Genomic DNA, 16,114 nt, shown 5'->3' on the forward strand with positions numbered 1-16,114 from the left:
AAAAATGTATACAGACATCACCAAGTGTTCCTCAGGATTGAGGGTGCTGGCAAGGGCAAAATTTTCACTGTTGAGAACACTACTGGTCGATATGAACATAGATACTCATGTGTTTTAAATTGTCAGAGAAAATATTTACAATGACCAGATTGGAAAAATTTTTTTTTCAAAACTGGATTCTTTGAAAATAATTGAAACAAAAATTATTTTAGGGCATTCTATAATAAAATTTCAATTTGTATGGGTAATAAGTAAAAAAGTGGAAACTGACTTACTGACTTATAAACTGTGTTTATTTCAAAGTAGGTTTTCTAGAAGACATTATAGGAAAAATATACATAAAATTATTTTTCTTTTCACCCTGATATAATCTTCCAGAATGACTGAAAAGTGCTCCTGATTTTTTACAGAACTCTTCCTTAAGTTGAAACAGGCATGTTGCAAATGCAGATACTGACAGATACCTGGAAGAACTATGGCCGATGATTGTTTTTCCCTTTTTGAAGGCAGGGCCTAGACATTTTAGATTTGCATGAAAAATGGTTCAAGTTTAAGGCTATTAGAAGCTCCACCTAACACTATATCATTTAGGAGTGGAAAAAAAATTTTGTTGAATAAATTACTATCTCCAAATTTGGCTAACAGTTGCAATCAACCTTAAAAATTTTGGTCCTAAATTAGTTTATTGAATAGTCATAACTTGCTTTAGAGAAAGGAGAATTAAATCAGCATTAAGATTTTAATATTTTTGGCTTGACTGAGGGCAGATTTATTAGTATGTTTGTAACAAGTAAGACTTTCCTTGTCTTTGCCCCAGCACCCCAAATCCTCCTCCCAACCCCCAGTCAGTACAACACATGAACTGTCAATTTGGCAGACTCTTCTCAAAAACCTCACGGCAGGAAATTTTCGGATTTTATTCTTTCCTTTCCAAAAACCTGTTCATTTAAATGATCTGTGCTTCAGGTTCCAAATCATTATTGGCAGATAACTGGAGTTTAAGATTTATTGTTTTTAATTTAAAACATTGCATTCCAAATGTAGACAACAAAGTATAATCTTTAATAGGCCTCTTCAATCCTAAACACTTCAGCAGGGTCACATGGCCCAGGATCTGCCTTATTTTCTGAGGTCTTTTTTTATTGATTTATTTATAAAGAGATATTTACATGTGATTAAGCAGGGGCTTATAAGAATATGAGCCTACAAACACTGTGTGATATCAAGCTAGGATTCCCTTTAGGCACTTTCAGATTTTAAAATTGTGGGGGATATTGATTGCTTCTGTATACAGTGGATCAACAAAGTTACACACTTAAACATAATCTAGTGACCAGAAAAACATTTTGCATTGTGGGTTTTGTAGGTCAGCCTAGCAAAAGCATGCCACTTTCTCCAGGAGCTGACAGGCTCTCACAGAACATACTTCTGCTAAGCAGACAGCACATATGCAAAGTGTATCTTTTCCTCTAACATACACAATCTGTTTTACATCATTGTCATTTCTGCCTAATATCTGGACAACTTTTTCTTTCACTGTGATTTATGTTAAGAGAAAACCCTATCTTTTCCATGACATTTCTCATTTCATATGCACTGAGTTTTAGAGAAAAAAAATTATATATAAGTTTTCATGAGTGGGAAATACTGTCTCCAAATTAAATCCTTACATTAGAAGGACTGCTTGGGAAACTGGTTCATATACAGATACCAAAAGACAAGCAAAATATTTCAGTACTGAGAAAAGATGTCTTCTAGATCTTTGGCAAGTGTGTGTGTGTGTGTGTGTGTGTATGTGCACGCACGTGTTGTCTCTCTAACTGGAATATGCTCCATCATTTTGGGTACCATTAAGAAAGGAAAAAATGATCACAATTAGACTACGACACAATGCTTTTTGTCACTTAGAATTTCATTCATGGTCTGGTATGGTGGAGCATGCCTATAATCCCAGCAGCTTGGGAAACTGAGACAAGTGGATCGCAAGTTCAAGGCCAGCCTCAGCAATTTAGTGGGGCCCTAAGCAACTTGGAGAGACCTTGTCTTAGAACAAAAAATAAAAAGGATTGGGGATGTGGCTCAGGGGTAATGTATCCCCAAGTTAAATTTTCCAGTACCCCCTCCAAAAGAATTTCTTCCCTTTTTTCTTTCTTTTCTCTTCTTTTTTAAAAAAATATAATTTAAAGAATTCTTTTATAGTTATACTTTAAAAAAAAAATCATATTGCCATCTTGAATACAGAAAAAAGGAAAAAAGAAGCAAAATTCGTCAAGGTATTCCAAAAATTTCTAGCTTTTCAGATTCACTTTTTGAATCAGATCTATTAATGCCTTTGGAGATATTGTAGCATTTTCAAAAAGACAGCCTTCCTATCATCATTATGTATTCACAAGTATTGATGCTAAGATTTTCTTCATCTTATGAGAAAGTATCAACAAAAGGTTTTTGGACAACAACAACTCACGTGGTCCTAAAATAATAAGGTGTATAATTTTCCAGTCTTGTCACTGGAAATAACTGAAAATTTTTGTATGTATAGTCAATGGCAACTGCATCAGGATTGCTCCCTGGCCAACAAAGATTGCAAAATACTGCTCAATTTCAGAGATGTTAAACTGTGAAAAAAACAAATGTATTTCTTAGAATCAAAATGTTGATTAAAAAGAGTTGTTATGAGTTTTTATAATTACATAGTTAATTTTTAAACATAATACCTATTTAATATTTTTTATTTAGATATTCCTGTGTTTATTGAGGTAATAAGAGCAGTTGCCATGGAGAATATTGTTCCTGCTATGTGCTAGAAGAGAAATGGCAGACTTCGGAGTCTGAGGCAGCTCCTGAAGGAGTACTATTTTTTGGAGGTGTCAGAATGGTCACCTTGCCCCCAAATATCCCTTAGGTCTCTGTCAGCCTTTGAAATATTTAAATTATTTTAGGTAAAATACATGTTAAAAACCTAGTCAGGAAATAGGATAATCTATGCCTGGTCAATAATACCTTTGGTTAAAGTTGTTTGTCAGAATAATTATGGAATTGACAGCATAGACAGAAAGAAACTAATCCATCCATTTAAAATAAGAAGATAATAATTGCAAAGTATCAAGCATGTACAAGAGGCAGAGTATGGCACAAATAAATACGGGCACAGGTCACTTAATAATGAGACTATGATTTGGGAAATACATGAGTAGGCGATTTTGTTGTGTGAACATCATAGAGTAAACTTACACAAACCTAGATGGTGTAGCCTACATCACTCCTAGGCTATATGGTGTATGTATATGCTGTAACCAGTAGGGATCCTAGAACTGTGATAAACAAAACAATACAGTGGGATCATATCAAGCACAAGAGCAAATTATGCAATGGAGAGACATGGCAAGCATAAGACGCATGAGGCTGCTGTGGGCAGAACATGGCATACTGTTCCACAGTAGACTTTTAAATAAGTACTCTACAATAGGAGACATATATACAGGGTAGTTATCATCATTACCCAGTATTCTCTACTGTACATAATTGCATGTGTGATACTTGTATATGCTGTAGGTTTGTTAGCAGCAGAATGACCACAAACACGAGTAATGCATTGTGTTGTGACATCACCAGGTGATAGGAACGTCTTTAGCCCCATCATAATCTTATGGGACCAGCAATACAGACAAAGTCTGTTGTTGGCAGAAGGGTCCTTAAATCTTGTACACCTGTACATAAACACTGTGCATACTGACAGGACCACAAGCTACCTAACTCCAATAAAAGACCATCTTAACTGATATTCAAAGTCTTGAGGTGGACAACCAAATCCAGAATGTTTTCTATATCTATTCCTTCATATATTGAGGGCATTGTTTTAAAAGATTGTGAGTTCTTTCAAAATGGGGTTATTTTGGGACTGGGATTGTAGCTTAGTAGTAGAGGGTTTGTCTTGCATGTTCAAGGTCCTGGGTTCAATCCCTAGCACTGCAAAAATAATCAAATTAAAATTTAAAATAAATTTGAAATGGGGCTGTTATAGTATGGTGGATAAAGAAAAGGAGACTTATTGAGTGTGACTTTTGGAAATTTTCTGTCCCTATAGGCTTCATCTTCATGTTCTGGAGATTACAACCCTACCTACCTGCTTTCATGAACATGCTTCTCACATTATTCTCTACCTGTCTCCCTCATACCAAATCCAGAACAAGACAGGCTGTCTCTTCCTTCTGTTTTACTTTAAGGGAGAAGAAATATTTCCCAGATTCCTCATGGTTCATGGGTCAGAACTGTTTCATATGCCCTTTGTTAAAGAATTGTTGGCAAGGATAGAGGGCTTCTTGTGATCATTGTACTAACCAGGATTCACCCCTGAATCAGCCTGAATGCCCTAAACAAAACAGGAATTCTGTCGGCAATGAAGCTGGTAGAAATGACTACGAACCAGGCCACCCAAACTTTCTGTATACGATCTCACAGGGTTATTAGAAAAATGAATGATATTACTCTTGTGAAGTACCTAGCAATAATAATGATAAAGGTGCTTGCTGTGTGCAATACACTGTTTTATACATATGCTGTACTACCTATACAACAATTCTCACAAAACCCCATTTGGTAAGTGGTTTTATAGACAAAGAAACTGGGCACGGACAGAGGACATAACTTGTCTATAGCTTATAAGTGCTTAAACTGGGTTAGAACCCAGGAAATCTGTCTCCAGAAGCTACACAATTAACTCATATTCTGATTTGGTAGCATGTACTTTTTTATTTTGTTGTGGTGCTAGGAATGGAATTCATGACCTCACTTACACCAGACAAGTGCTCTACCCCTCAGTTATCTCCCCAGCCCCTTCTGTAGTTTTATTTTCAGACAGGGTCTCACTAAGTTGCCCAGACTGGCCTCAAACTTGTGATCCTCCTGCTTTAGCCTCCAGAGTAGCTGGGATTATAGGAATGTTCCTCTATGCCTGGTTTTTAGCACGTGTTCTTTATCATACTCATGTACCACGGTTTGAAAATGTCCCCTCAAAAGTTCAGTTGTTAAAACTTAATAGCCAATGTAATGACATGTAAGTTATGATTAGGCTATGCAGAAGTTCCTTATGAAAGAGGCTTCACACAGCATTCAGCTTACTTGCCTTCCCACCTTCAGCCATGAGTAGACACAGCATTCCTCTCCTCCCAAGGACATAGCCATGAGGTGCCATCTTGGAAGCAAAGAGCAACCCTCATCAGATACCAAAACTTCTAGCACATTTATCCTGAATGACTCAGCCTCCAGAAGTATGAAAAAATAAAATTTGATTCTTCATAAATTATCCAGTCTGTGGTATTCTGTTATAGAAACACAAATGGACTAAAACACATGGCAAACAGCTAAGTGTTCAATCCCTGTTATCTCTTACTTACTACCATCTCTACTGTCCTACATTCCTCAAGCAAACTTTATGGGTTCTTTCTTCTTGCTCTGTCATCTGAAGAGATGAAAAGGCAATCACATTTTTTAAAATTGTAAGTAAATTTTAAAAATTGCAAAAATTTTTATTCAAAAATTTGATAGAAATATTTTTCAAATTGTAGATCATCAGCAATTTATTTGAAATTTATTTGAATTTGTCATGAACAGCACCTAAAAAGTAAAATATAACTCAATAGGATAGGATAAAACAGTGGAATAGAATAAAAATATCAAGGTACACCCAAAATAATAAAATAAGTTTGTCTTGTGAAATTTGTTTCCATTACCTGAGTACATGTTTTATGCGTTCTAGGTTACCAAGTAAAATATGGTGTGGTCAAAGAAGTTTGACAAACCTGCTCTAAATTTTGTTGCTTAAAATGTGGACCAGTGGCAATCACCCCTAAGGGCTTATTAGAAATTCAAATCCCAGGCACCGTGCCAACCTTGCTGGGAGTCAGAATCTTTCTAAATGGCAAGAACTTCAAGATTTTCCTTTACAAACTAAAAGTAGAAAAGCTCTCCTCTATCAATGGTTGTTGTCTATTTAATTCCATTGTCCTTTACTGAGCATTGCTATGGAAAAAGAAGTGAACATAGTGAACATAGAAAGAAAATGATGCTCAGGTGATCCATCTGATCCTCAGGATCCTTTAAGGTGATTTCTGTAAAGGATAACTCAGTGAACATCCATCACTGGACATGCCTTGCTCTTCCTCCTTTTAATTCTCTCTCTCTCTCTTTCTCTCACAGACACACACACACACACACACACACACACACACTTGCAGCTTCTTTTGAAAAAGAATTGGGAAAATCTGCCAGTCTCCTAGACTGATGTTTCCAGAGGACAGCAATCAATGGAATCTAGTAGCTCCTGGGTACTTTGGACAGCACACAGATCCCTTGTCATCTCCACTCCACATTGCATAGAGTTCATTCATAGAATATGCCTGGTCACTGAGGCATTTGAGCTTGTGACCTCTGGGCTACATCATCCTCATTTTAGACTTTTCCTCCTAGTATTCTGCCCCACCTGTGGAAGCTTGAACCCAAGGCTTGGTGCATACCGAGCACACACTCTACCACTGAGCTCCATCCTCAGTCTTCCTTATAGATGTTGCTCTGCCGTCATTAGATCCTCTTTGGACTTCCCACTCAAAAATTATTTTTTTTAAAAAAGTAAGTTTCTGACCCCTGAATCAGCAAGTGTTCAGCTAAAGTGTATTATTCCAACTATTAATATATATATATATATATATATATATATATATATATATATATATATATATATATATATCTCACTCTGGGCTTCCTGCTGCTTGTAATTGACTTCCACAGTTTTTACATTGCTAGCTCCCATTTTGCTTTTAGGGCATTTTTCAGTAGTTCTCAATTATTCTTGAACTCCTCTTAGTGTAGTTTTGATCCTCCTAAGTATATTCCTTTGCCTCTTCAAATGTTTATTCTGTTGTTCCATTTATTCAGTCTATCAGAGAATTTTTTTGTTGGTCTGAGAGGACAAATTAATGTAATTTCAACTTAATGTACTTGAGAGTAAAGTGCCTCAGACTGTGAGATGAACCAGCACTTAGCAGAGGTAAAATACTGGAGAACACATACAAATGTCCTTACAAGACATTTGGGTTATTAATTGGATCAACTTGAGATACAAAGAGTGAGAAGGTCTGAATTTTCTGTTGTGAATAATAATTTCTTCATTATGATGGGCTTAGCCATCTCTTCTATGAGAAGAATGTTTCTGGCTGCAAGTAATTGAAGGCCAGACTCCCACTGGCTTAAGCAATGAAGGAAATTTACTAACTCACAGGCTGGAAAGTATGAGGAGAGGTCAGGTTTCAGGAATAATCAGGTCAGGGCTTCAGCTCTACTGATCTTTGAATTTCTCAACTCTGCCCTAGTTTATGTTTTAGTTCATTTTTTGTTGCTATAACTGAATGCCCGAGTTTGGGTAATTTGTAAATAATAGACTTTTATTTAGTTAGTGGTCTGGAGGGTTGGGAAGTCCGGGATCAAGGTACTGCAGCATCTGGTGAGGGCCTTCTTGCTGCATCATTACCTGGCAGAGGATATCACAGAGTGAGGCAGAGCAAGTAAGCCAGAGCAAGTTTGCTCTTATAACAGACCACTCCCTCAGTAACCCATCAATCCATGAATGAATTAGTTCATCCATGAGCCTCTAAGACCTTATCACCTCCAAAGGTCACATTTCCAAATAGCACTAGCAGAGGAATTTCCAACATTTAGAATTTGGGGGGCATATTCAAACCAAAGCAGTCTACTTCATTTTTAGCCTGGCTTCCTTCCTTCAGTAGCTGAAGTGGTCCCATATATAATGACTTCCAGAGAAAAAGAGAATATTTCTTCTTTGGCAATAAGAAATTTCCTAGAAATCCTCACAAAAATTCTGCTTATATTCTTCTGGCCAGCATGGGGTTATTTGCCCATCTTCAATGATTAGTTTTGTCCAAGGTAACAAGATAAAGCTAAATAAGGTTCATGATTAGCTCATGAAAATCTCAAGGCTAAAAGTTGTGGGGTAGGGAAAACTATTATCATGAAGGATGGATACAAAACTGGACCAAGACACCATCTTTACTACTTATACAGTCAGGAAGGGCCTTTATTGATTAGGATAATCTTAGTTGCTCTTTCACATATAGAGAAAAACATTTTGTATGATAGCCCATCTTCTTTTTTTTTTTTTTTTCTATATGGCTAATGCTTAAATGTAAAAGGATAAGAAAAACAGTCTTGGTAACATTAACTTCTTTTTGTGTCTTTCTTATTCAGCTAGGGCTGCACTAAGAAAATGACATAGACTAGGTGACTTAAATTTATTGTCTTACAGTTCTGCAGGCTGGGAAGCCCTAAACCAAGGTACAGGCTAATTCAGCTCCCTGATGATGGCCCTCTCCCTGAACCATAAAGTCATCTCACTTGTCCTCATGTGGGAAAGAGGAGAGGCAGATATCTATCTTCCTCTTTGTATAACCCTATTGGATCAGGACTTAATCCCTATGGTCTCATCTCCTAAGATTATCTCCAGATACTGCTGCATTGGGAGGCAGGGCTTCAACCCATGAATGTGGAGTGGGGGATGCCAGTTTTGTTCATAGCAGTTTCCAAGTGTTAATCATTGCCCAGGTAATTTTTAAGCATCTATTTCATACTCAGCTTGGGTCATGCATTGTGAGAGTTTGTGGGAAGGGATGAACTGCAAAAGTAATATACTTGGTCCCTGTCTTCAGGAGCTTCTGGTCTCCCCAGGGAGGCAAGACCAATGTATCTTAAACCAAAATAAGCACTGTGGAGATAGAACAGAAGCTGGGGGAACCCCAGGAATCAGTGAAGATTGGAGTGATTGAAAAGCCTTTATGGAAGAGTTGGTGCTTAAACGGAGATGTTAGAATGAGTGGAAGAGAGAAATATGAGACAGGATAGAAACCAAACCAAGACCAGGAGGGTGGCAACGGAAGTGGAGGGAAAGGACCAGTTACCATAGTGGTCTTCAGAGAAGACCGAGAGGACTTCATAACAGGTTATGTGGGTGAGGAAAGTAGTTCCTGAACAGAGATCAGAAATTCCAGAAGGTGGGAAGGGATAGAGGTATGGTTGGATACATGAGAAGGGAAGAGGAGTTTATTCTAGAAATACTTGTTTTGAGCAACTGGAGAATTTACCAAATAAAGCACCTATAATGTCATTGAGAATAAGAGAAAGGAGATGAAAAAACATCAGGTTGGAGATGATGATGGCTGTTTGAATCATTGTGGGGGTTGATAATTGAGGCTGAGGGAATGAATGATCTTCTGAGAAAATAGAAAGAGATGTGTGTAAGAACTAAGTAGACATCACTGTCACCCTAAAAGAACTGTCAGTAGCGAATGGTGTTATAGCATAGGACTATTGAAAATGTAGTGGACTCAGTTCTGATCTTCTTAGAGTATGTATATACCTTGTTCAGTGCTATTTAATATGAATGTTTGTGGATTGGCTTACTTATTGAATGACTGAATGTTAGAACTCTAAAATCCAAAATGCCTAGTGTGCATCAGGGATATTTTGAAGTTAAACCAGCTTTCCCACTTCCATTTAATTGAGTGTTTTGAGCAATCCTTATGACTCATACACTAGACAACATGAGCTGAAGTATTGCTCTCTGCAATGAAGGGGTTAATTAGTTCAGTTTTCAGAGGCATCAGCTGACTGTCAGACCATCCAGGTACATTTGCTCAGGCATTCCTAGTGGGCAAGGAGCCTGGGAGAGCACTGCCCCATGACCTGGTTTTCTCCTTGGAATTGGGTCCGCTCTCCTGGGTTTACCTTGGCCTGCTCTCACTGACCTTTCTCTCTGAACCAGCAGCTGCTGCTGACATTCCAGCCCTAGTTTACCTCTATGAAGGCGATGTGTAGTGGTCTGCCTTTAAATTTCTTATTCCTACTTGCACCTCCCTTGGGAGCTCAGAACTGCTCACAATGAAACCTGCTATTTTAGATCCTCTAAATTCTTCTCTTCTCTAACAATATATACCATTCTGGTGTCTGGTTTTTGTTGACTGCTGTTGTGAATGCATGAGACTGAAACTAACAGGCTGGAGGGGCTTTCTGAAGATAAGCTTTGGGTCAGATAAAGGGTTAATTAATAATATATGTTGGGCTGGGGAGATAGCTCAGTTGGTGGAGTGCTTTCCTTGCAAGCGCAAGGCCCTGGGTTCAATCCCCAGCACTGCAAAAAAAAAAAAAAAAAAAAAAAAAATAATAATAATAATATATGTAGATTCATATTCAAATAATCCTGGATGTGACTCACTTCTAATTTGGTGAGTGTCTCATTTGAGGTAGTTGCTCAATCCTTCTTAAACATGGTTTCTCCATCTTAAAAAAAAATAGATATAATGCCAACCTTTGAAAGTCATTGTAAGGATTACTAAGGTAATGCACATAAAATATGCTCCTGCACATTTTAGGAGCTTAATAGAATGGTATTTATATGACAAGCCAAAGAAAAATATATGTATGCCATTTCTCTACTTCCCAAATTACTCTACATTGACTTAGAAAAAAGGAGATTAAGGAAGATAAACAATCTTTTCCTTAATTTAGGAATATATACTCCAGGTACTAACTGATCAGAGATTTTTGACTTCTATGATATTATTTTGTAAGCTAGTGCTTCAGTGTACTGAAGAATAGTACCTTAGAGAACTAAACGAGTTAATAGATTTTCTTTAAATTGGAACAATTTTCTTCTCCATTATTGAATCAAGAAAGCTAACTGTCAAAGAGGCATAGAATAATGCGGATAATACCCTAAGGTAACAAAACTCTATTATGTTGTATTCCATTAGAGCTGAGCCAAAGGTATTTTGGAAAAAAATCTCACTGTGAAATAAAGGGGGATTGGTAGCAGAGTCGTTATGCTACTTTTCTGCAGGTTTTTCTACTTCATTTTTCTGCAGGTTTTTCTACTTTATACCTAGTAGCATTGTCTCAGTGGAACTATCCCAGGTTGCCTATTTCCCTTGAAAGAATCTAATGTTAATCTTAAGTTGGGGATTATCATAGAAGTAAACAATATTAAGTGAACAGATAATTATTCAACCTTATTTCAAAGGAACGTTTCAGTTTACCTTATTATTTTCCTCCCTTTTATGCAAGTCTGAGTCACAAGTACTTTCACCATAAATAAGTAGGCAGGTGACTTTGCAGCTGCTGCTGAGGACTAAGCCAACTCTTCAAAAGTTTTACTCTGTTGTGACTACTCAAATCTCAAATGCTTTTTTTTTTTACAAATTAATGTTTCTTGTCACAAATTTTATAAAACCAAACTCATTCTTTGCTAGTAATGTAGTAATGTCTTGGACAAATTTAAGTATATACATATATAGGTTTTTTAAATTGGCACATAATAATTGCACATATTTATGGGGTACAGTGTGATGTTTCAATACATGTCCAATACAACATTTGTTGAAATGTCACACCATACCCCTAAATATGACCAGATCAGATTAGGTAATTAGTATACTCAGCACCTCAAACATATAGTTTGGAAACATTCAAAATCCTGTCTACTAGCTATTTTGAAATAATTGATTGTTGCCAATTATAGTCTACTGTACTATAGAACATTAGAAGTTTACTGAAAAATTTTTTCTCTATCTATATCTTGGTTTTAAGAATATATATTTAACTTGCTTAATACTGAGCAAAATATAAATATCTTCATGCTATAAATGGGAATTCCAGTTACCTTAAGTAAGGGAATTATGCCTAATTAACCAAACTAACACCAAATTACATAGTTCATAACATTTTAAAAGAAATGTCTCTTCTGATTTTTATACTGCTAGAAAAGGATTAGAATATTTGACTAGATGAAATTTCAGAAGTTATAGAAAACTCTCATTTGTATTGATATGAAGGAAGAAACTGAGGTTCAGAAAGTTTACTGATGTGTGCTGAGTGATTAACTTTGATACAGGAAGACTGGGATAGGGATTTTAAATTCCTGACTCAGTATATTTTCCAAAGCACTGTGGTTACTGAATAATGTTTGGGCCAATTTTAAAAGAACATGGTGAGCTTCCACTGTTTTGAAATAAGGTGGTGGCCTACATAGTAACACAAATTACTTCCTAGGGTGAAATTAAGTTGTATAAATTTTAAGCTACAATTTTAGTTAAAATAGAGGGAAATCATCCATTTTACAGTGATACGAAATATTTAAGTTCTACACAAATCTGTGGCAATTTAGCCAAATGATAAGAGGCACTCTAAGTAGAAAGATATTGCTAGAAGGACCCCAAAAATCCTTTTTTTTTAAAATATAGATATGGAAATAGGAAATGGGGCCCCAGATAGCATAAATGACTTGTTCAAGTTCATTGAGGCACTTAGTGAATTTGGATCAGAACTGTTTTCTCATCTCACGTTTTGTGTGCTTGCCCACCACAGTCTTTGCATCAGGCCAATTAAAAAAAAAAAAATTAGGGAGTAGTGGTAGGGAATTCCTTTCACCTATACCTATGATTTTACAGTTCGGCACTGAATTTGCCCTATATAAAGTGAAAAATAGCTAACTGCGTTTTTCTAAATAGGCAGCTTTTTCATATGGATGTTACACTGTTGACATGTGTGTTTTGTGGGGAAGGGGATTGTTTGGTTTAAATTGTATTCTCAAAAAGATGTTGGAGCCAGATGTGGTGATGCATGCCTATAATCCCATTTACTTGAGACTGAAGCAGGCGGATTGCAAATTTGAGCCCAGCCTGAGTAACTGAGCAAAACCCTGTCTCAAAATTAAAACTAAAACAAAGGATTGGGGAGTGGTAGAATAGCTACCACTATTCAGTGGTAGAATAGCTCTGCGTTCAAAATTTCCCAGTACCTCAAAAAGAAAAAAAAAAAAAAGGTCAAAAATCTTTCTATATATTACATAATATATACATATACTACATACATACATATACATATGGAGTTCTAACTCCCAAATATCTCAGAATGGAACCTTATTTGGAAATGTGACCTTATTAGGAAATAAGGTCATTAAAGATGTAATTGTTTCATATGAGATCATACTGGAGTAGGGTGAGCCCTTCATCCAATGTGCCTGGTGTCCTTATATGAAGAGACAGAGCAGAGTGTCCTATGGAGAGACAGAGACACACAGGGAGAAGATGGCCATGAGACAATGGAGATGAGATTGGAATTTTGCACCTGCAAGTCAAGGAATGCCAAAGATTGCCCCACCACCAGAAGCTGGAAGAACCAAGGAAAGATCTCTACATGCTTCAGGATAAATGGCCCTACCAACATCTTGATTTTGGAACTCTTGTCTCCAGAACTGTGAGAGAATACATTTCTAGTGTTTTAAACGAGTTGTTCTGTGGCACTGTGTTTCAGCAATCATTGGAAATAGGACATTAACCTGGGGGCAATGTAAGGAGAGACTTTATAGGAATTTTCTTGCTCAGTCTGCTGAAACAGGGAAGTCTGCTCCAGACCTAAAAGCTGAACAGCCAGAGGCATTTGGCCACTGCTTCCCTACACAGCATGTACTCCTATGGCAGCTCCTCAAAGATTTTCTAGAGTTGGCTCTCCAAATGGGAGAGAGACTAGAGAGAGAGGGAACATTTTCTCCTTTGTCCTTGTAATTTTGGAATTAACAAACTGGAGAAGAAAAAAATGTGCTTTTGTTCTTCTCAGTTCTATGTATGCCTCGTTGGCTACCAGTATACCCTTAGTTTGCATAATGCTTGTGCTGTATCATAGCTTCCTGTTATTATTCTAAACATCTTGAATACTACTTTTGGGATTTGGAGTTGTCTAGCTGTCTAGATTACAAAAGTGTGCTTTGCATTAAGGAGGTGGAAATGTGAATTTCCTGAATAAAATAAGCTAGAAACTGGCTGCTTATTCTGTCAATTTGTATTTTTATCATTATTTCAGTTAGTTTATTTAATAAAAAATGTTAAGTACAAATTCACATACTTATATATGTATGTGTATATATATATACATATATGTAAATATATACATAATTTTGTAAGGTTAAAAGTTAAGGCAGTATATTTGAAACTCTCACATCCTTCAGTTCACTGGTGAGACTTTTCTTTTCTTCTTTTTTTTTGTGGTGCTGGGGATTGAACCCAGGCCCTTGTGCTTACAAGGAAAGCACTCTACCAACTGAGCTATCCTATCCCCCCAGCCCTGATGAGATTGTTTTGTACAACTAGTAAATAGACCTCTAAGGTATACAAAATGATGTTCTGATTATTTTAACTTTTATTAATGTTCCCAGAGACCTACCAGTGACAGAAGTAACAATCATTCTGTTTAGATAAGAAATTGGGAGTAACTCTATTCCCAGTTAGAATTAACCATGCTATACCAAATTCTTAATACAAACATCATATTTAACCTTGATCATAGTAGGATATATAAAAATCACATTATATGTGTGTGTGTATATATATATATATATATATATATGTTAAAAAGTAAGGGTATATATGGGCTGGGGTTGTGGCTCAGTGGTAAAGTGCTTGCTTAGCATGTGTGATGCATTGGGTTCAATTCTCGGCACCACATATAAATAAATGAATAAGGTAAATGTCCATCGACAACTAAAAAAAAAAATTAAAAACAGTAAGGGTATATATATTAGGATATATATAAAAAAGAAAGTATGTACATATATGATTGTGTATGTAACATACATTTTTAAAACAAATGCTAGAAACTACTTCTAAACAATCTTATTGGTTGTTTTTTGCTCTGTATAACTTTCTTGACATCATTTGTATAAGTTTGTGTCTACGACGCTGGTTTGAAAAAAAGTTTTAAAATTTCCTTTTATGTTTGGCCATGTGCTGACAAATAGTGATACTGGGTTCATTCCCAGGTAGGCATGATTTTGAATTTTCAAATCATGAATTATCTTGGATTTGAAGTTGCTGTTCGTATCATTTTTGTTTTGGTAAAAGATTGCATTCCTCAAAAATAAAAAAAAAATTCTTTTATAAATAAAAATTTTCATGAGTTAAAACACTGTCTCTTTTCTGTATTGATTTTGAAATCAGGTAATGGAAAGGCAAAATATTGCATTACTGTCATGCAAGTTTCAGAAAATGCTGATTGTTGACATAGGAATTTCAAAATTATAATTGCCCACTACATCAGGGGTTACAAAATTCTACCTAAAATATATTGCCTTGGAATCATTCCAATAGGTAGATTTTGGTCAACATTCTGGGGTAGAGCTTGATATTCTGATTTCCTAAGGCGCTTTCAGGGCATGTTGCTCCTGGTTTAAGTGCTACTGGAAATAGGAATAAGTATTGACCATTGTTCTTTTTGGAAATATAAGTCAATTGGGAAATCCATTCTATGTGGTATGAAACATGAACAGATATCAACCAATCAGGATCTCCAAAATTTGGGAATTTGGGGGATTCCACATGGTACTTGTCTGTGGGCTATTAGAGCTGGGTCCCTTTTCTGGTCATTTAACATAAAAGCCAAAGTGAAAAAAGGTCAACACTAAAAAGATAATCTTAACATAGATGAAAGACAAGTGTTATATCCCCTGGGCACTATTTGGAATCCTGGATCCAGATGTTTTTAAAATATATCATCCCTGAAATTATTAATACATTGTCTTACTGGAACTAGTCTTAAGTTTCTCCCTCCTACAACCAAAGTTGTGATTAATGTACTAAGTTCAGCCATTTAATAAATTATGACAAGTGGTTGTAAGTATAGTTAATACAAAATAAAATGAGGTAACTCACAGATGCCATTATTTCCAATGCTGTTAGAAGCTAAGGGGTGAATTTCCAAATTTATAATGATGTAGAGCATGATTTCCTTAAAAGATGTACAAACTCATACCTTCAGGAAGAAAAAGATCCTGGAGAGCTACTTTCCACTTTAGATGAAATCAACTTGTGCATGTTTGTCAATGCAATCTACTTACTGAATGCAGAACCTAGGTTTCTCTTTCTCATCCTGTAATTATGTTTCCTGTCACTTTTATTCCTTATTATACTAACACCTGTGTACATCCTGTAGTTGAGTGAACAAGGCTGATAGCACCTCTGTAACACCAATTATAAATGAATACAAAATGTATGTGTAAATGTCT

The sequence above is a fragment of the Sciurus carolinensis genome, chromosome 6 (genome assembly GCF_902686445.1).
Source record: "Sciurus carolinensis chromosome 6, mSciCar1.2, whole genome shotgun sequence".
Lineage (NCBI taxonomy): Eukaryota > Metazoa > Chordata > Mammalia > Rodentia > Sciuridae > Sciurus > Sciurus carolinensis.